A 21,466-nucleotide genomic window follows, 5' to 3' on the forward strand; every position below is an offset into this window, starting at 1 on the left:
GGCCCTGCCAGGAATGTTACAGAGGTACAGGGAAGGGAAGCGGCTTGTGCACGTCCGGAGGGGGCAGGGAAGGAGTGGGTGGAGTTGGAGACAGAGAAGCGGGTGGGAGATGGGGTGCCTCTCACTCTCGCTATGCCACCGTGGAGGGAAGCTGCTGCTTGCCCTGGATCGGTAGCATGGCCTGTTGCTACTATTTTGGTTTTTTTTGCCAGGTACATTTGACCTGGATTGGCCACATGAAGAAGGGCTACTGGGCTAGATGGACAACTGGTCTATGAAACTGCTTTTTCAATATGGCTACAATTATGCATTAAGATACCCTAAAAAGAGGTTTGATTGTCACTTTTGCAGCTCTTGAAGGCCAGCATTAAAGAGGCAGGCCAAAGAAGCAGGCAGAAATATTTCTCAAAGGGAAACATCTCACCTGTAGCCACTGCTGAGTTTTTCTAATCAGCAGAAAGCAGTACTGGTTCCTGACGAAGGGAGCTCTAAGCGGAGGGTGGGGGCAGCTGACTCCTTGACTGGAAGGGCAGGTCTCCTGATAAGACAGGCAGCCTTAATATCAGAGGGATCCCTCAACAGGGAGGCTGCAAGCAGCCTTATCACATTGGCAGCAGAGTACTGCAAAAGAAAATCTGTAAACAAAATAAGACACATTGACGTTATTAACCCTATGGTGCTCATTTTCAAAAAAGATAGACATCCAAAAGATGGCATAAACTGGCAACTGGACATCTTACTAGTCAAAACGTCCAAGTGGGCAGTTTTGAAACTCTTTCTGATCATTTTGTCTCTATTGCATCTAAATCGTAAGGGGGCGTGGCGGAGGTACGTTTGGGGCAGGATTAGCAGTTGGACATTTTACAGTAATAATCAAACATTTTACAAAACGTCCAGAGCACAATTTGGATGTTTTTTGGACTAGAACTTTTTTTTATTTTTAATTAATACGAGAGAAAAAGGTACCCAAACTGACCAGATGACCACTGAAGAGATGAAAATATGGCACACACACACACACTTCCACAGTGGTCACTGACCCCCCCCCTTCTACCCCAAATATCTGCATGATACAATACTATATCTATCTCTATAACAGCTGCAGATACTATGGCCAGTCCTAGCAGAGCTGCAAACAGGTCTCTAGAGTAGCCTGGTGGGCAGTGGAGTGGACTGCAGAGAAAGGGACCCAAGCCCATAAGCCACTAACTAGTACACTTGTGCTGAAAAGCGTGAGCCCACCAAAACCCCACTGTGCTGCCATATAGATGAATAGGCTACTGAACCATAGAAAGGGAAGACACAGGCCCATAAGCCACTCTAACCACTACAGTGTGATCCCACTAAAATTCTACTCTACTGCCATATAGGTACCACTTTTAGCTATGAGGGCTATTGCTGTGGTAAGTGGGTCTAGTAGGTTTTGGGGGAATTTTGAAGGACTCACCATAAATTATAAAAGGTAGATGGTGAGATGTACTCATGGCACTCTTTATGTGATGCTCACAGCAGTGCCCTCTAAGGTGTCCCACTGCTCTGTGTGGCCAGTCCATCACAATGCTAGTCCCTCCCAGGATCAAATGGTCTGGATTTGGATGTTTTCAACTTGGACATTTCTTTGGTCAAGAATGGGTTATAAAGTTAGGCATCCTAAGGGTTGGACATTCTGTTGGCATAGATGTCCAAATAGATAATTTAAAAACAAAACATTTTGCATGTCTAAAAGTTTGATTTTCAAAAATGGATGTTTCTGTGCTTCCAACTTTGGACATTTAGCGGAAATGTCTAAATCAGACTAACATCCTTTTCAAAAATGGTCCTTCAAATTCAGCTGATGAATGAGGATCCAAGATGGCTGCCGCTATCTGAACGCTGGCAGGACGCCTGAGTGTGTCTTTCCCATACCTTTCCACGATGCCGAAAAGAAGAGGCAGAAGTGTTGGTGGTGCCTCCCAGTGATTGGTGCCCACGATTCCAACTGTTGAGGACATTTTCAGATGCCTGCAAATGGAGCAAACTTCTTCGGGGAATTGCCCGTTGAGAGCGCTGGCAGAGAGGAGTGCTTCGGCAGAAACCCACGGGCTAGACAAAGGACGCCTCCCCTCCAACTGCTGCCACTGGGAGCTAGCTCACCACGAGAGGAGAGTGCATCCGATGAGGCAGTATTCTCCTCTCGAGAGACCAGTGTATCGGAGGCCTCGCTGCAGGAAACAGCTCAAAAGGACTTGCTTCTTTTGGAGAAACCAGTGACCGGGACATCTTTAGTCATGGAGGAACAAGGCACTGGGGAGATAAACCAACCATCTGAGCTTGCTTATTCTACACCAATAGTTCCTTTTGCTCCAGTTAAACCCCCAGAAATTATACTAGATTCGCTTTGGGAATTAGTTTTGGTGTTGGGGAATTCCCTGAATCCTCAAATAAAAAATCTAGATAAAGAATTGAAAGACCAGAAAGAAGAAATTAATACTTTGAAAGAGGATATTACATTATTGAAATCAGATATGCAAGAAGAAAAGAAGGACATAAAAATGATTGGAAGCCATCATGATTTACTTGTAAAAGATAATTTGATTACAAGGAGAAAATTGGAAGTACTTGAAAACAATAGTCATATTAATAACTTACGCTTAATTAACTTTCCAAGAGTTCCGTCAATTTCCCCAAGAGAAATGATAAAGCGTTACTTTCTGGAAATACTTAAAATTCCTGAGAATTCTTTACCACCATTGTCAAGAGTGTATTATTTACCTACAAAGACTCAGGATTCTCAGAAGAAAGAAGATTTTGGAAAATCTCAGGAAAGTTCCCTGGACGTCTCCGCTTTATTGGAACAATCAGATAGAGAAGTGGCTATTTCAGCCACTCTCTTACTGTCTGTGGCTTTGGCTCCAGACAAAGATTGGATCCTTAAAATTTCCTTTAAAAACAGATCTAGAGACTTCCTGGGTTTCCATATTCAAATTTTTCCTGATGTCTCTAGGGAGACTCAAAAGAGAAGAAGGGAATTTCTAATATTAAAACCAGGTGTGACTCAAATTGGGGGTTTATTTTTCCTTAGATACCCTTGCAAATGTGTAGTGAGGTATCGAACTTTAAAATATGTGTTCTTTGAACCGGCTCATTTGACGGCTTTCCTCTCCACAAAGCGCCTTGAAAATGGAATAATATCTATGTCTTAAGTAATAATGTAGCTCTATTTCAGCATCAGATAATGTGTTTTCTTGTTCATTTTTATATAGTTCAATCACTCCTATTCTCTAATCATGGATCCTAATTTTGAGGACTAGTGTGTGATTAAGTAGAGAAATAATTTCCTATCATAGTTTGATTTATTTTTGGGATAAGAAATAAGAATAAGAAAGCAAGCATCGCAAAATATGTGGGGTAGTGAAAGTGGATAAAGCCCTGAAGAAACGGTTTGATACCGTGAAACGTTGGCTATTGCTTTGTATCACTGATACCTACATATTTTAAAAAGCTGCTAGTAATTGTAGTCCTGCTAGAGTAGTGGCAGTAGCATATTCACTTCAGAAGTTTTTTTTGGCCTATGATTTGGGTGGAGGTGGCTCTGCTGTAATAATACCTGAGACCTTTTTCTTCCATTGTGTTAGTGCTCTTTAGCTTGTAAGTGAAGTATTTCTATTTATTTCTATTTATTGACCCACTTCCACGATCACAAAAAAATATTTATTGCATAAAAATGAGGCCGCAAAATTCAACTATAGAGTGATGTAAAATAGGACCCAAATACTCTTCTCATATAGACCACATAATTCACATGACATGATGGTAAAGCTCATATTCTTAACCATATTTGATGTGTATTTTACATATTACCAAAATTATCTGTAAAGGTAGGGATGTCCAGAACAACCTAAAATTGGAAAAACTGTCTGAATTTGATTGCGCTTGTTCAGAAAAGAATTTTATACATTTTTAGAACCCATCTGGAGGTCCCTCAAAGCCACTGATAACTTAAAGCTCAGTTTTTCTTAAAATTTGCTATTATTTTTGCTTAGTGGAGCACATTTCTTGGTATTATAGGTATAACTTATGTTTTCACACTCAACAATGATATATTGATAAAAAGATATTTTATGTTATCTATTGTATTGAAAAAGAATAATAAGTACAGAACACACACTACAGAGTCTCCAATATACTTATTATAACAAGTGGGGTGGGATTCCTTAGAACCTCACTAATATGAGGGCAATGAAAAATTAAAGGCAATTGCTAAATTACACGATAACTAAACAGAACTAGCAAAGTGCAACATATGTACTTGTACATTGCCTTGGAAAGTTTGTCCACTCATAGTGCAGAGCATGGCCTTTAGTCATGTGGAAGCCACAAGGCCAAAAACATGAATGTTCCACCATGCAGTAATGTGCTTTCTTTGGGCAGAGGGAGGGAAATCTGTAGAAATTCACTATTGGATATTGACTTAGTATGGACATAGCACCATGAATCAATGAAAGGTTTATGAGTGGGTAAAAAGCTTTAAAACGGGAAGAACAGGTATAACCGACGATTGTTCTGGTCACCCATCAACAGTGCTCATACAAGAGCACATTGACAGGGAAGATGCCTTGGTTAGAGAAAATCAACAGATAACTGTGTCTCAATTGGCTGCAAATTTGGATATCAGTTATGGACAATTTCCCATAATGCATGATGACTTGGGATACAGGAACGTCTGTCCACGATGGGTTCCCAGACAGCTTACTGATCTGCACAAGCAACAGCATGTGGAGGCTGCAATCCAGTTCCTGAGACAGTATGAAGATCTGAGTATTCTGTAGAGAATTGTCCGCGGTGATGAGACATGGGTGCATCACTACGATCTGGAGAGCAAAAGAAAGCATGATGAAGTAAAGGAAGTGGTGCACACTAGAGAATGACACAGTGACAAAATTCATCACCATTCCCGTCCCCGCGGATAACCGCGGGAAATAATCCCATGTCATTTTCTAGTGTCTATTTCAACCTCGGTCCTTCTACACCAGCATTCTTCAAAGCAAAGCTTGCGGGTCAGTGGTTGGGGCCATTCATACTCTGATTCTTCCCTCTCTCCTTAAAGAATGACATGAAGATGGTTTCCCGCGGTTATCCGCGGGAACGGTGATGAATTTTGTCGCCGTGTCATTCTCTAGTGCACACCTGACTTTGGCAGCAGCCAAAAAACTTCTCTGCAGGAATGTAGAAGCTAGTTGAATGATACAACAAATGTGTCATCTTGCATGGGGACTATGTGGAAAAGCAATATGTTCAATTGCTCAGAGATAATTAAAGCTGTTAAATGTATTTTGCCTTTACCTTTTTGTTTGTTTACCCATGTATAGTATTACAATCAAAAAAGAATAGGAAAACATTCCATCATCAAATAATGATAAAAAGATATTTTATGCAAAATTCTAGCAGTATTTTATTAAACAAACCTTCAATAGCTGCACTTTATTATGGAAAATAACAGAAATTTAACATGCTTTGCTAATAGCTACCCAGATCCAAATAGAAATTGGCTAACACTCTTCGTCCCTTGGGGGGAATGTATAAACTTGAGAGAATTAGAAAAAATATTTTAAATGATGGACATCAGTATGAGCCCTTCAAAAATCAACAAGAAACAGTGGGCTCAGGTGGCAACTCATAGGTGACCAGCACCAGACATAAGTCTAAATAAGGGCTGCCCCATACATCATTTAGTCCTTTTCAATATCACCAGTGTGACCAATATAATATAAGTATGGTATAAATATTGTGTAAATCACTTACTGACATTCACACCAGGGGAGGAGGAAAAATGAAAAACATAAATAAACTCCCAAAATCGTCACAGTGTAATAGGTTCTTAAAGTGCAAATGCTCTGAAAAAATTCATGGTAAGGTGTTCTGAAAAAATTCATACTAAAAATTCATGCTGAAATTCTTCAGTGCTGTGCAATGCTTAAATGGTGTTGCTAAAATTTCATAATGTCTCTTAATAAACTAAATGCATAACTAAATGTTAGTAAAAATTCATGCTATAGTTGATAACAAGAAAATTGATGCAAGGAAAGTTCTTAGATACTACAAAAATTCATAATTAAATAAATATGCAGTTCATAAATTAGATCAAGGACAATACATGTCCTGAACGGAATATAAACTTCCTTTTAGCAGTTCATGGCACCACTTTATTTGTGGGAAATTCATCCGGAACTGTTAAACACAAGAGTACTTAGCTGAATCTTGTAGAGAACATATGCTGCCCTGTAGAACAGTGTTTTTCAACCTTTTTACACCTATGGACCGGCAGAAATAAAATAATTATTCTGTGGACCAGCATCGGTCTGTGGACTGGCGGTTGAAGAACACTGGGCTAAGTCGTGGGCCAGACCCTGCCCATCTCTACCAAATCTCCACCCCAGATCCCTCCCCATAATAGTACTAATTGTAACACTATTTTTTCCATTCATTTTTCACAGATACACAATCTAATCTTATTAACAACACAAAATTAAACTACACAAAACACTAAATTCAAAAATAAAATCATTCCCCCCTACCTTTGTTGTCTCCCTCCCTCCATGCTATGCCTTACCTTCTGGCCTGCTCCGGTGCTATCTTCAGGCCGGCTCCCTCTTCCTCACTGATGCAGTGCACACAGCTGCAGGCAGCGGCTCCTTGCATGCCCCGTGCCTTATCTTGGAAGCCTTCCCTCTGACATTGCAACGTCAGAGAGAAGGCTTCCGGTTCAAGCTCAGGACGTGCATAGAAGCCACTGCCCGTGGCTTTGTGCACTGAATCAGTGAGGAAGTTGGAGCTGCCTCGAAGATAACGGCGCATTGATCACACCGTGGACCGGCGGTTGAAGAACACTGTTTTGGGCCTGATGCACGTGCTGGCCCTGTGGACCAGCAGGAAATTTCTGTGGACCGGCACCGGTCCACGGACCGGTGGTTGAAGAACACTGCTGTAGAACACTTTGGCCTAGTCATCTATGCATGAGGCTTTGTTGCAAGGAGTTGAACAGCACTGCAGACTTTATCCTATCTCAAGAAGACAATGAAAGTGTACGTGTTGTTTAGCTATTAGTGAAGCATGTTAAATTTCTGTTATTTTCCACAATAAAGTGCAGCTATTGAAGGTTCATTTAATTAAAATACTGCTAGATTTTTTTTGCATAAAATGTCTTATTATTTGATGATAGGAGAATATTTTCCTATTCTTTTGTGGTTTAACACTTTATTAGTGGGGGTTCTAAGGAATCCAACCCCACTTGTTGTAATGAGCATATTGGAGACTCTATAGTGTTATTTACTGTTCTTTTTCAATGCAATAAACATGTCTTTTTATCTGTTGAGTGTGAAAAAATAAGTTATTTCTATAATACCAAGAAATTTGCTCCATTAAGCAAAAAAAACAAAACAAAACCCAAAAAACAAACAATTTTTAAGAAAAATTGGGTTTTATTTAATCAGTGGTTTTGAAGGACCCCAGAATGGGCTTTAAAAAATGTTTAAAAATTATTTTCTGGTCAAGCACAATCAAATTCATGGGAAAAACTTCAATTTGCACAGTTTTTCCAACTTCAGGTTTTTCTGTACAATCCTACTGTAAAGGGTAACACAAGCACTTACCTTTAGTCCCCTCTGTAGGTCAGTAGACCCTGCAGCCACAATCCCCACTCCCAAAGAATCAATAGCGGAGGAGTCAGGAGAAAGGACCCAGCACCACCAAATTTAACAGCTCTGGGCTCTGTGGACCAACCTCAACCAATCCTATCCCCTTGGTCTAGCCAAGGGGTAGGTAACTCCGGTCCTCGAGAGCCAGAATCCAGTCGGGTTTTCAGGATTTCCCCAATGAATGTGCATGAAATCTATTTGCATGCATTGTTTCCAATGCATATTCATTGGGGAAATCCTGAAAACCCAACTGGATTCTGGCACTCAAGGACTGGAGTTGCCCCCCCTGGTCTAGCCCAAGAGGGAGGGAAATCAGCCACTTTGTCCACAGAATCCCCCAGACTCAAGCCCATGCTGCTCTAGAAATCTGAGCCTACAGCTTTCTAGGAGTGGCCTACTCATAATTCCTGCACCAAGTCACATGTCTGCTGGAGACAGAAGAATACTGAGGAGCTGAAAGCAGTATCAGCCCCCTATAAAAGTGAAAGTCAAATCTGAGCTGTTTTTTTCCTGGTTCCGTTTGCTGGCAAGAGGACATATCCCACTTTTCTGATCTAGATAAAGAAATGGGGATTTTGTGTGCATGTCTACTCCCGATTATGACATAGAAAAGTGAAAGATACATAGTATCCATTCTATCAAGGCTAACCACCACTCTCTTTCCTGTTCTCCAAGGTGATAGGAGCCTGCCTGGCTCTTAATTTGCTGCTTCCCTATTTCTGCATTTCAATCACTACTGTTTCAAGGGGCTTTGTGTCAACCTTCTCATTCATCTCTTCGTACAGTCCTGATGCTGTCTCACATTACTAGGGCCAGCTAGCAGTTGTGCGTGACCACCTAAAAAGACCTCTTATTATCCAAGACAGTCTCTTCTTCATCATCTAGGCATGCTTAAGGGGCAAGTCAGTGATGCACCTGCTCAGGGTGTCTAAGAAGCCTGCCTCACCAGTCACCCATCTAGTAGTAGGCCTTTCCTTTTTCTCACTCCCACCATGCCTTCATTCTACAATAGTGGCTCAAAGATAGGGGCAAAAAAAGCAGTTAAGTTGGCTCAGGGCAGCACAGGCCCTTGAGCCAATCCTGAAGAGCATAAAGATACCTATTTCCATCCAGCACCCACATTTCCTGTTTCTAACCTACAAAGTTTTGTAATAACTAAATAGCTACAAAGGCAAGTGCACCTGTACAGATACACCTATGTATTTATTTATTACAAGGAAGGAGTCTGGTTGATATTACATTGCCAACTAATGTTTAACAGAGAGAGGAGGAAGCACAGTGCCAGTAACACGATTCCTGACATTACAACACAAACTAATGCAGTGCACATGCAGATATACAAGGCTTGGTTTACATTAGGGGTGTCCAACCTTTTGGCTTCCATGGGCCGCATTGGCAAAAAAAAAATGTTTCTGGGGCTGCGCAAATGCTGCAACAAGACAGAGGAGGGAGCCGGCAAGACCGTAAACACCCGGGGGCAGCAGAGGAAAACACTGCCCTCAACCGGGGCCACGCAAAATACTTCACGGGGCCGCAGGTTGGACACCCCTGGTTTACATTTTCCTGTCACACCGATGAGACAAACCATTTTGTCCCTAGTAGAAATGTACACAAATACCTCAAGTAGAGAAGTGCCATGCTTTCATTTTCCTCAACTGGTGTATTGTTCCACTACTGTCTATGACTTAGAACTGCAGTATACAAAAATAAAAGAATACGGAAACATCAATGAGAAGACCTCCTTACTACCTGAAAGATAAGCCTCAGCTACCACACCAGCTGTTGCCAGATGCTTGCTTAGTTTTGGTCTTGCATATCCTGAATGGTTTAAGCAGGGTTGACACCCTATGGCATTTTCAGACCTACATTCTTATGTATATCTCCACAAGCCTTCTTTTTCAAAAAAATATATAAACAAATATAACAAACAAAAGAAAAAACCTTCAATGAAGGATACTAAAGTGGTATGTACACATCAAACTTAGATACAGTGCTCAGTCACCAACCAAACAGTGTCATAAAAAAATGCCAGCAATGGTTGTACAGAGGGACCATGAAAGCACCTTAAGAGTCCCTCTTATTGCCCTCCATATATACATTAACATTAAGATGTTACCATAAAACGTATAAAATAAACACTACTTATCTGATTTGATGAACCCGTTAATGGGGGAAAAACTTGATAATAATGCTGGACATTTAATCACTAAAATCTGTGAGACCTCAAAACCCCCCAAAGTCACTGGATTACTGGCCTCCCTTCAACTCGAGTTTTGCTCAAGGCGTCATCAGGAAGGGGGCACTGAAAAACAAACAACAAACTTATACATAAAATCACGTTAAACTTTAACTGCTTGGAAATGAACTTTTCACTTGTATATATTTATATAAATCCCACTTTTTGTAAAAAAAATAAAAGTGAATTCAATTCAAAATAATGAAAATTTGATAAATCTCTACTTACTAACTCGGCCAGAGGGTTCGCTGCAATTCAGTTAGGGTAACAGAAACCAAAAAGACAACGCTGTCTGAAATTAAAGTAATTTAAAAATGCTGGGACTACTCTTAAGGTGCCATGATGGTTCCTCTGTACAACCATTGCTGGCATTTTTTATGACACTGTTTGGTTGATGACTGAGCACTGTAATAAGTTTGATGTGTACATACCACTTTAGTATCCTTCATTGAAGGATTTTTCTTTTGTTTGTTATATTTGTTTATATATTTTTTTGGAAAAAGTAGGCTTGTGGAGATATACATTGTTTTGCACTTTAACACAAGCAATTAGGATTGTGGCTCCTGGACTGTGTTTAGTTTTCTGTATTCTTATGTGCCATTGTGCACTTCTTACCCAGCATATATGAGCCCCAGCTCTAGAGGAGACAAAAAGGTGGGAATATGATCCTTCCTAACTCCTCAGGCTTTCCACAGAAACACTTTAGCTAGTTTTCCAGAGAAGAAGGGCCATATCCCCTTTCAGAAAGGGTCCAGCTGAAAAGCAGACCAGGAAATTGCAAAAAAAAAAAAAAAAAACCCAGCAAAAGCACCAATTTAGTGTGGAATTGCAGGCAACTGAAGCAGTGCTTTAAAAAATTAAATAAAACCAAGAGGCACTCGCTTACCTTGAGTTGCAAGGGAAGGAAACTGTATTGTATTTATTATATTTAATATACCGCTTGTACATGGTATTAAGGCAGTGAGCTCTACTGCAGAGAAAAAAATATATATAAATCATTCCTTTAGTGGTACCATCTTCTGCCTATCACAATCAGCATTAGGTTGCTTCAGACTCTCCACTGGTAAATAAAAGGATTGCAAGGCTGTAGACAGTCAAAGCTACATTCTTAAAATTTCTTCAATAAACAAAATATATAAATGTACGTTAACTGCTGCATATTTCCATTCAGATTTGAAATGTTTTGGATATGGCTCCCTCCCCCCCCTCTCCTTGTGTGCCTTAGAAGTTGTGGATTTGAGTGCCAGACATGCCAGTCAAAGTTACAAGTTAGCCTGAGTTCCTGCCAGCACACACCTGGTAAGTATATCCGCACTTCATTCTAATTCACATTGAATTGGAACAACTGTCAGCACAGGTCCTCACACACACATAAAAAGGACATGAAGCACTACGCTAATACATATATTCTCCATTTTTTTTTTTTAGATCTCAGCTGCATCAGGCTTTTAATTCAGCTTAGTCTTACCCCATACAAGACAAAATGAAATATTCACAGTGTATGCTTCTCAATTATGGAACTCTATGCCTTCTTTTCTTAGAAGCATGCCATCTTTGGACAAATTCAAGAGTTCCTTAAAAATCTTCCTATGCAAAGATGCTTTTGAAGTGTAAAACTCGGATTGACTCTTTTTTTCCCCTTTATCTTATCTTAAAAGATAAGTGCCTAAATTCTGAAGTAAAGAGGCCATACTTATTTTCCCAGTAAACCCAATTGTACATTCCTTTACATGTTACTTTCCAATAAATAATGTAGTTCTTCCCCTTTTTCCTTCTGTATCAAGTTAGTCCTTGTCCAAGTTGGTTTAAATTTTAAGCTGTAACATAATGATTGTTTTTATTATGTACATCACCTAGAAGTTTTTATAGGCGATACTATAAAATGTTAGCGACCAATCATATTTATTGACCAGCTGCCCAAAACGGCTCACCATGTGGTCCTACATTCTCCAATTCTGGCATGCAAAAGAGGTCATTAATATTAAAAGCAGGCATCTATCGATGCCCTAAACTTGCATGCCAGAATCAGGTCGTTAGGACTGAACGAGAGCTGACAGGTCTAGAACTGTGTTACCGATGAGTCTGCCTGCTTTATTCATTTTTTTTTTCCTATAGGCACAGATATGCCCATTAAAAAAAAAAAAAAAAATGCTGTGCCATACTGGCTACCCCCACCCCTGCAACACCAGTACCATAGGAGTCTGAGCCAATCAGGGCCTTAGGCCCATCCCTGTATATCCCAGAATGAACCGGGAAGGGGAAGGCCTGCCATTTTGGAGTGACAGGCCTGTGAGCAGGAGGGACTGGGCATCCATTCTGCTGTCTATTGTATCAACAGGTACAGGGGAGGTTTGAGGGGTGTGGGGTGACATCCGGTGGCAGGAGGGGAGTAGGCATCCATCTTGCCATTTTAATTTTTTTAGGGAGTGGGGAAGGGAGGGGTTGGTTCAAGTGTGTGTGTGTGGGGGGGGGGAGGTCAGTTCAGTGTCTCAGAGTGGCCATTCCATCTGCTGATTTTGGCTGGCACAGGGGGAGGGGGCCAGCGGCAGGAGGGAGTGGGCATCCCTCCTGCCAATTTTTGGTACCGGGGTCATTGCAGGGGAGGATGCATCATCAGGGGGGGGGGGAGGAGCTCTCATTTTTTTTAAATGGGGACAGTTGTGTGTATTTAACACATACACATCTATGCCCATTTATATATAAAAAAAACAACTTCCTGCCTCGAACAGCTGAGCGGCAGGAGGCTGCTTCGGGGCTTCCCCTGCAGCTCAGCTATTTGGGATTCTCTGCACATGTGTTGAGTCGGGTTTTCCAATGACTGGTGAGGCAGGATTAGGGAAGACATCCAGTTGTATGGGAAGTCTTTTTTGAGCATGGATCGTTTTTTGGAAATTGGCCAAAAAAATCAGCCAACTGTGCCTTGCGCATCTAGCCCTCTGTGACTCACTCTACAGCAGGAGTGCCCAAAAGGTCGATCGCGATCGACCAGATCAAAGGCAACATGAGTCGATCAACTCACGTTGCCTTTGCGTTGTTCTCCCTGCTTCCCCAACGCCAGGCCAAGCGCTGGGCGTACAGCCTTCCCACTCTGATGTCAATTCTGATATCGGAGAGAAAGTTCCGGGCCAGCCAATCGCTGCCTGGCTGGCCCGGAACTTCCTCTCAGACGTCAGAATTGACGTTGGGGTGGGAAGGCTGTGGACCCGGAACTTGTACATGCCTGGCCTGGTGTTGGAGAAGCAGGGATAAATTTGTGGATGCGGAGGGGCAGGGAGAAAGACAGACAGAACAAAAGAAAGAGGGAGGGCAGAAAATTTGGGTTGGATAGTATTGCCTTATATTGAAGAGTACCAGCATGACTGTTTTGTCTTGGGGTGGGAATTTGGCTATCTGGTGTATTGATTGCATTGTTTGTGCTGTATTTGCCATTGTGAAAATTCAATGAAACTTGTTAAAATAAAAAAAAGAAAGGGGATGGGGCAGGGAGAGAGAATGAAAGACAGAAAGAAAGGAGAGGGGGCAGGGAGAGAGGAAGAAAAAGTTGGACTAATAGAGGGACAGAGAGAGATGTTGGTTGGGAAATGGAATGATGTTTGGAGGAGAGGAAGCATGCAGGAGGCAGAAAGAAAGAAATATTGGACATACAGTCAGAAAAAGGAAGTGCAACCAGAGACTCCTAAAATCACCAGACAGCAAAGGTAGGAAAAATGATTTTATTTTAAATTTAGTGATCAAAATGTGTCCGAATTTATATCTGTGGTCTATATTTTGCACTATGGCCCCTTTTACTAAAACTCGATAGCAGTTTTTAGCGCAGGGAGCCTATGAGCGTTGGGAGCAACATGGGACATTCAGCGCAGTGCCATGTGCTAAAAACCGCTATTGCGGTTTAGTTAAAGGGGAGGGGGTATATTTGTCTATTTTTGCATAGTTGTTACTGAGGTGACATTGCATATTTTAAAGTCATCTGCCTTGACCTCTTTGAAACCCTCTCCCCAAATATAAATGATAATTAACATTTTTTTCTGCGTACTGTGTGCTTTGTGTTTTTAAAAAAAATTTTATTGTCGGTAGACTTGGTCATTTTAAAAGTAGCTCGCAAGCCATGAAAGTGTGGGCACCCCTGCTGTATAGCATCTTTTGGCACTGGGTTTTATTTATCACAGAGGAGATACTGGTGTTTAAAGTTTTAAAAACACCTTCTTCTTGATCTTGCCCATTATTGGGAATATATGTAGAATCCAGACATTGCTTTGCATTCATACACACATACAACTAATATATAAAGTAGGACCAAAAAATAGACAAAGCATTGTGAACCTACAAAAAAATATAGATCTGTCATATAACCAAAAATTTTAACAAAGCAAAAGAGGCCTCACTAGAAACCTACAGGTAAGCCAAAGTGTTAAGAAGGTTCAACAGTGCTACTCTTTCAAAATGCCAACAAACAAACCACTGTCCTTCAGTATCCATGCAAAAGAACTTCACAATACAGGAGGCCCACACCTCTACAAAGATGCAGGGAAAAATACCCCTGTCAGAACCTAGCTACTATATTAAAGAGCCATGTCTGATTTTCACTACAGAGCATAGAGCAGCTTTGAACATGAAGGATATGATCTTTTCTGTTACAGCTCCTCAAATTTGGAACTTGCTTCCTTTCAACATAAGAGAAGAAAAATTACTTAAGTTCAAAGGCCTACTAAAAAGTTGGCTGTTTAAGGACGCCTTTAACTGACCCATTTAAAATCATATGACCTCATTCTGGAATTTATCTGGACAAGGAACACTGTTAATCAGAAATTAAGTGGGTAACGTTTCCTAACCTTTTGTCTCCTTACCCATCCTTTTTCATTTATTTTGGAATTGTATTTAATCAAACTTTTTTTAACCCCCTCCTCAATTGCATTTTTATGTCATAATTGTTTTAAATGTCCTGTTTGTTGGATTTTTTATTTTTCCTATTTTTAATCTTTGTAAATCGCATTGGATTTGGATATTGCGATTATATCAAATATCTTAAATAAACTTAAATTTAAGTGCTTTATTATTTAAAATAATTAAGATACACTACTAAAAAAGAAAAAAAATAGATATGGTGGAAAATGGAGCGCTGACTGAGGAGGAGGCTAGCTACATTAATCTCTGAACTGAAATGTTTGTTCAGGTGTAGCCACTGAAATCTTTTCTCTATATAACTATTACGTATATATAGTTTATGCTAAAAGTTTTGAAAAAACTGTGACTATAAATGTGAAGATCTGTGAGAGAAAAGAAGATTTATATAAGATAGAATTAATATTTAACGTGAAGTTTGCTAAATGGAATGAGTGATTTTCACTATATACAAAATGAATAAGTAGCCAATATTTGTATGCATGTGGGTCTAACAGTCCATTAAATTTGCCCATTTTGGAACCAAACTGCTGTCTCCAGGAGAAAAGCTGTCCAGCCTTGAACGAAGACCAGAAGTAGGTGAGAGGTAGAGTAGGGGTAGACTCACTCTTATTAAAACCTGAAAATGGAGCAATGAACCTCTGTTTTTGTTGCTACTTCTTCACTAGAGCCCTCAATTATTCACAATACATAAAAAAGGATAAAAAGAAATTAGGTTCTTACCTTGTTAATACATTTTCTAGTAGATAGGTGTGTCATTCTGGACAAGCGGGTTATATCCCAGTGCTCATAAGCCTTGCAGAAGGAACCACTCAGGATTTTTTCTGAATCCCTCCTTCTTCACAGAGGGCTCTACTGCCCCTTACAGATAATTTCAAAGAAGGCAAGTGTCCTTTCTAGAACAGATGTGAAACAGGGGTATGGGGAAACTCCTCAAAGAACAAGTTTGTTCTGCTCTGAAATTATAACAAACAAGTTAACCATCGTACAATCAAATAGCAAAGCTGATGAAATGGCCCTATGGATCCATCTGGAAATTGTGTCCGTGGAAGCCGGCATACTGCGTCTAGTTGGATTTGTCAGGACAAAAAGATGGTCAGATAGCCTCAACTTGTTGGTGACCTCGAGTTATCAGAGAAGCACTTTCTTAACATCCAGCTTCTTCCGAATCCGGTCCTTTTTCTTGGAACTTGTGGACTGGAATGCTGGTAATCTGATTTCCTAATTGACCCTGTAACACCAAAACCACCTTTGGCAGAAAGGAACGGTGCAGAGAGAGGATCCAACTTCAGTGAATTTAAGAACAGGCTCTCTGCAAGAAATAGCCTTTAACTCCGAGACCCATCTCACTGAAGTAATGGGACACCAGAAAAACATTTGAGCATTAGGACCATCAAGGACGCCTCCCTTCAGTGGCTCAAAAGGAACCAGACTGAGGCCCTGTAAAACCATGTTAAGATCCCAAGGGAAGGTATTACTTGGGGTCTGATACGCAGTGCTCCCTTTAAAAATCTGACTATAGCTGGATGAGACACCAGCGTAGATCTGCAATCTCGAGCCCTAAAACAAGAGTAGTGCTGCCCGATTTGAATCGATTCTCGGATTCATTTTTGGTGAATCGTTTCAAATTGGTTTACTATTAAAGAAAATCGGACTTATCAATTTGTTGGCCCCTTTGCTACCGCTGCTTTTGCCTGGACAGGGAGAAGAGAGTCTTGCTTGCAGCAAGGAGAGCGCCTTGCTGCCCCGATCTGCACCAGAGACTCGTTCGGGCTTCCCCTCTGCCACCGGAGTCCTGTAAGAGCAAAGCGATCCGGATCTTCTATGATGTGGATGAAAACCAATTCAATTTCCCCTGATGTAGAGCATTGAGGCAGCTTAACAAGCTGTCCCTGTCGGGAGCAGATTGTGAAAAGTGGCTGTGCCTTTTCAGAGACTGTTCCAGCTTTATGAGATAAGTGATATGAAATGTTTTCGCTCTGGGATGGTGCTTAAGAAATGACTGTTTTCACACCAGTTTTGGAATTGATTTATGTGTTGTGCACAATTGTAGCCTTGAAACTAATCAAACATATAATGAAAAAATTAAAAAATACCCATGATATGGCCGTATGGGCCCAAGAGCCATGGTATTGAGTTCTTTTTCTCGTTATTTATGATTTACATGTCTGTTTTGTTTGAATGAATGGGGTTCCCTCCAATACTTATCAATATTACATTTTATTAAATAATTTTTTTATATATAGTTTATCCCTAAATTAGGTACCTTTATCTACTGTAAATATTGACAATTGCTTTAAAGAAGTGGTCACAGAAACATCCATAGATGGAAATAGCGAAGTTACTTACCTGTAGTAGGTGTTATGCAAGGACAGCAGGCAGATATTCTCATATGTGAGCAATGTCATCCAAGGAGCCCAATACAGAGTCAACAAGTGCACCATCACTTTAAAAACTTGAAGATCACTCGCACCACTCATGCATATGTGCCTTCCCACCTGAAGTCAGCTCGCAGGACTATCAGTTAAGTAGCAAAGCTAAGAAGCCAACTAGGGCTGTGAGAATATCTGCCTGTTGTCCTTGGATAACACCTGCTACAGGTAAGTAACTTTGCTTTATCCATGGACAAGCAGGCAGTATATTCTCACATGTGGGGCTCACTAGTTGCCAGTATCATGCCTCTGAGAACCTGGTGAAATCAACAGGGCCAAGGGAAGTCGTCTTCTAAATAAGAGAATAAACTTGTAGAATTGCTTGGCCAAACCAACTATCCCATATGGAATAATTCTTCAAACAGTAGTGGGATGTGAAGGTGTGAACTGAGGACCTTGTGGCTGCTTTGCATGTATCCTCAATGGGAATGGCTGTAGTCGCCATTGCTTGAACTTTATGAGCAGTAGCGCAGCCATAGCATAGCAAAAGAGATACAGACTGTCAGCCATGTGGAGATGATTCTCTTGGTTACAGGAGTTCCAAGTCTGTTAGGATTGAATGAGAAGAACAGCTGAGTGAATGTTCTGTGAGGTTTGGTCCGATTCAAGTAATAAGCAAGAGTATGTTTACAGTACATTGTGTGGAATGCAGCTTCACCAGGGTGAGAATGAAGTATTGGAAAGAAGACAGGAAAAACTAGACTGGTTCAGATGAAATTAGGAGACAACCTTTGGAAGGAATTTCAGATGAGTACAAAGAATTACCCTATTGTGATAGAATGTTGTATAAGATGGATCTGACACTAGCGCTTGCAGTTTATTGACCCTGCGTGCAGATGTAAGAGATATGTGGAATATTACTTTCCAAGTGAGATACTTGAGAGTTGAAGTTGAGAGTAGTTCAAATGACGGCTTCATTAGAGTGGAAATTCAACATTAAGGTCCCAAGTCACCGAAGTATAGAGATGGCTAGGTATAGTAAAGGCCTTTCATGAATCTGGAAACCAAAGGATGTAAATACAATGGTTTTTTGTCCTGTGGTGTATGAAAAGCACTAATAGCACTGAGATGATCTCTGATTGAAGTAGTCTTGAGACCAGAATTAGAGAGGTAGAGAAGGTAATCCAGAACTGATGGCAGAAGACAGGTGACTGGATTCGGTGAGTCCACTTGAAAATGGTAGCAACAATGTAAGGAAGATTTCCTAGAAGCTTCAATGATGGCTGACACTAAAGCAGATAGTGTGAAAGCATCTACTTGCTGGGAGCAAGAAATCACACTGAGAGATAATGAACATAGATTGGGATGGAGAAGAGATCCCTTTTTCTATGTCAGTAATGTTGGAAACACTGGAAGTGGAATGGGTTCCCGTACACTGAGTTGGAGGAGAGGAAACCAAGCTTGACGTGGCCGAGGTGCTATGAGAATCATAGTGACTTGGTCTTGTCGAAGCTTGAGCAATCTTCCTGACTAAAGGAATTGGGTGCGGGGGGGGGGGAAATAAAGAAACTTGCCCCACAAGTTGAGGAAGAAAGCATCCAATTCCAGACAATTGAGAGTGTAGAGCCTGGAACAGAAGAGTGGAAATTTATGATTTTGGAGGGGGGGGGGCGCAAAGAGATCCACCTCTGGGGTACCCACTCCACAAATAACTGGTGTAGAGTGGGGGAGGCAAGTGACCACTCTTGCAGTTGAAGGAGTCTGCTTAACTTGTCAGCTAAGACATTCTGCGAGGAATTGCTCAAAACCAGATTTGTATCTCTTGACAGTCAGTGAAACCCCGTTCCACCTTGTTTGTTCACGTTAACACATGGCTACTTGGTTGTCTGTTCGGATCAGAACTACTTGATTGAGAAGGCGATCTTGGAACGTGCATAGAGAATTGCAGATTGCTCATAGTTTGAGAAGGTTGATATGAAGAATTTTCTCGTGAGGAGTCCAGCTGTCTTGAGTATGGAGGCTGTCGAGGCGGGCTCCCCAACAAAGCATGGAGGCATCGGTTGTCAAAATCTTTTGATGAGGTAGCACCTGGAAGAGGAGGTCCTTGGAGAGATTGTTTGGCGATAACCACCACTGAAGTGACTTTTGGAGATGTGAGGTCACTTATCTGTTGGGAGAACAGACTGGTGACCTAAGATCATTGGGTCAAAAGTGCCCAGAGGTTCTCTGAGATGTAGTCAGGCAAATGGGGTTACATGTACTATAGAGGCCATGTGGCTGAGGACTTGCAGCATTTGAAGTGCAGTCTTATAGCGACAAGAGAAGATCTTTTGGCCAAGAATCAGCGTGTTGAGTCTCTGTTGTGGTAAAAAGGCATGGGTTTGAATCATGTCTAGTAGAGCTCCAATAAATTCCAGATGAGCAGGTTCTAGATGAGACTTCTTACAGCTTACTGCAAAAACCTAGGAGTTCTAGTAGGTGAACTGTAGCAGTTGTAGATTGGAAGCATGGGAGTTGAGGTGTTGGAGCCTTGATCAACCAATCGTCTAGGTAAGGGAACATGTGAAAACTGTATGAGTGGAGGAGTGCAGCCACTACTACTAAGCACTTTGTGAAAACACTTGGTGCCGATGCCAGACTAAATGGAAGCATCTTGTACTGAAAATGGGGTGTTCCCTTACAAAAACAGAGGTATTTCCTGTGAGCAGGTAGGAGTGTATGCCTCTTTGAGGTCTAGAGAGAAGAGCCAGTCATTCTTCTCTATAGTGGTAAGAAGGTTCCCAGTGAGACCATACAAAATTTCTCTTTCACCAAGTATTTGTTCAGAGCTCAGAGGTTCAGAATTGGACAGAGACCTCAGGTCTTTTTTGGTATGAGGAAATACTCTGGAGTAGAACTCTTGCGCCCCCCCCCCCCCATGCAGGGGAACTTGTTCTATGGCATTGAGCTGGAGGAGGGCTGAGAGTTCCTGGCAAAAGGGGGCTTCTGCTGGGATTTGAAAAGAAACTCTCTTGAAGGATGATTCGGAGGTTTCTTCTGTCAACGAAGGGCATAGCCCTGACTGATCACTTGAAGAACCCAATGATGCAATGTTATTAAGGAGCAGAGTTGACAGTAATGGATGAGCTGACCTCCTATTGGGCAAAGGTTGAGAAATACTGATTGTGCTCTCTAGAATAAGTCAAAAGGACTACTGTTGCTTGGATTGAGGTGCCACAGAAATCTTCTGCTGCTTCTGTTGTCTAGGATGCCTCTGAGTCATTGACTAAGTAGGTGCATAAGGCTGGTAATACCTATGTGGTCTCCTCTATATGATGTCCAAATAAATCATCCCTTAAACAAGGTACATTGGAGAGACGGCTTTGAACATTAGTGTCAAGATTCGAGATTCTCAGGCACGCTTGTCTTCGCATGGCTTGAGACCGCAGAGATGTGAGAAATAATATCAAAAGTATCAAATGTAGATCATACAATGTACTTCCTGGTCTCCAGGAGATCATGCAGGAAATCATGCGAAAATAAGAGAGATGCTCCAATGGAATATACTAGTCATAGAGACATTTTTAGTATGAGAGACTTTAGACAGAATGTCATATAAAAATTATCAGGATTCTGTTTGCTAGCATAGAACCCTGAAACAATCTCCAGCCAAACTTATCCAGTACTCTGCCTTCTTTTCCAAGAGTGCTGGCATAAGTCCTGAAACTATGATCCTTTTTCAAGGCGGACTCCAGGACCAGAGACTGGTGTTGTAACTGTGGTCTGTCAAAGCCAGGACAAAACTGAATCTGATAAAGAGTGTCCAATTTTCATGAAGCTACTGGGACATGAAGTGGAGATTCTCAGTCTTTAGACAAGGTTTCCTTATGCATCTTTAGGCCACTCTTTATTTAAAAAAAAAAAAAAAAGTCCATCCATAATTTCTGCTCAAGGCTGTTTCAGACTCCATATTTATTGGGCGTGCTTGCCCCCATCTGTCTGATGTACTTGGCAAAAGACAGACTTTCTATTGGTGACCTTCTACGAGGTCTAAAGGTATTCCATATGACTCATCTGCTGTCAGCTCTGAATAATCACTGGAAGTATGCAGAGATAAGCCAGTTATAGCCCTCGACAGCCGATTGAGAGCGACAAAGTGAACAATGAAGACAGCATCAATGTGAATGTCTTGGTGAACGTTGAGAATGAGAGGATGAACTTCATTTTCTCGATGAAGGTGCATGACTTGATGTAAGCACTCAATATTTTGGCGTCCAAGTCCGATGCCTCGATGGAGTCTCTGGGTG

This window comes from Geotrypetes seraphini, chromosome 15, assembly GCF_902459505.1.
Source record: "Geotrypetes seraphini chromosome 15, aGeoSer1.1, whole genome shotgun sequence".
In the NCBI taxonomy this organism is placed as follows: Eukaryota; Metazoa; Chordata; class Amphibia; order Gymnophiona; family Dermophiidae; genus Geotrypetes; species Geotrypetes seraphini.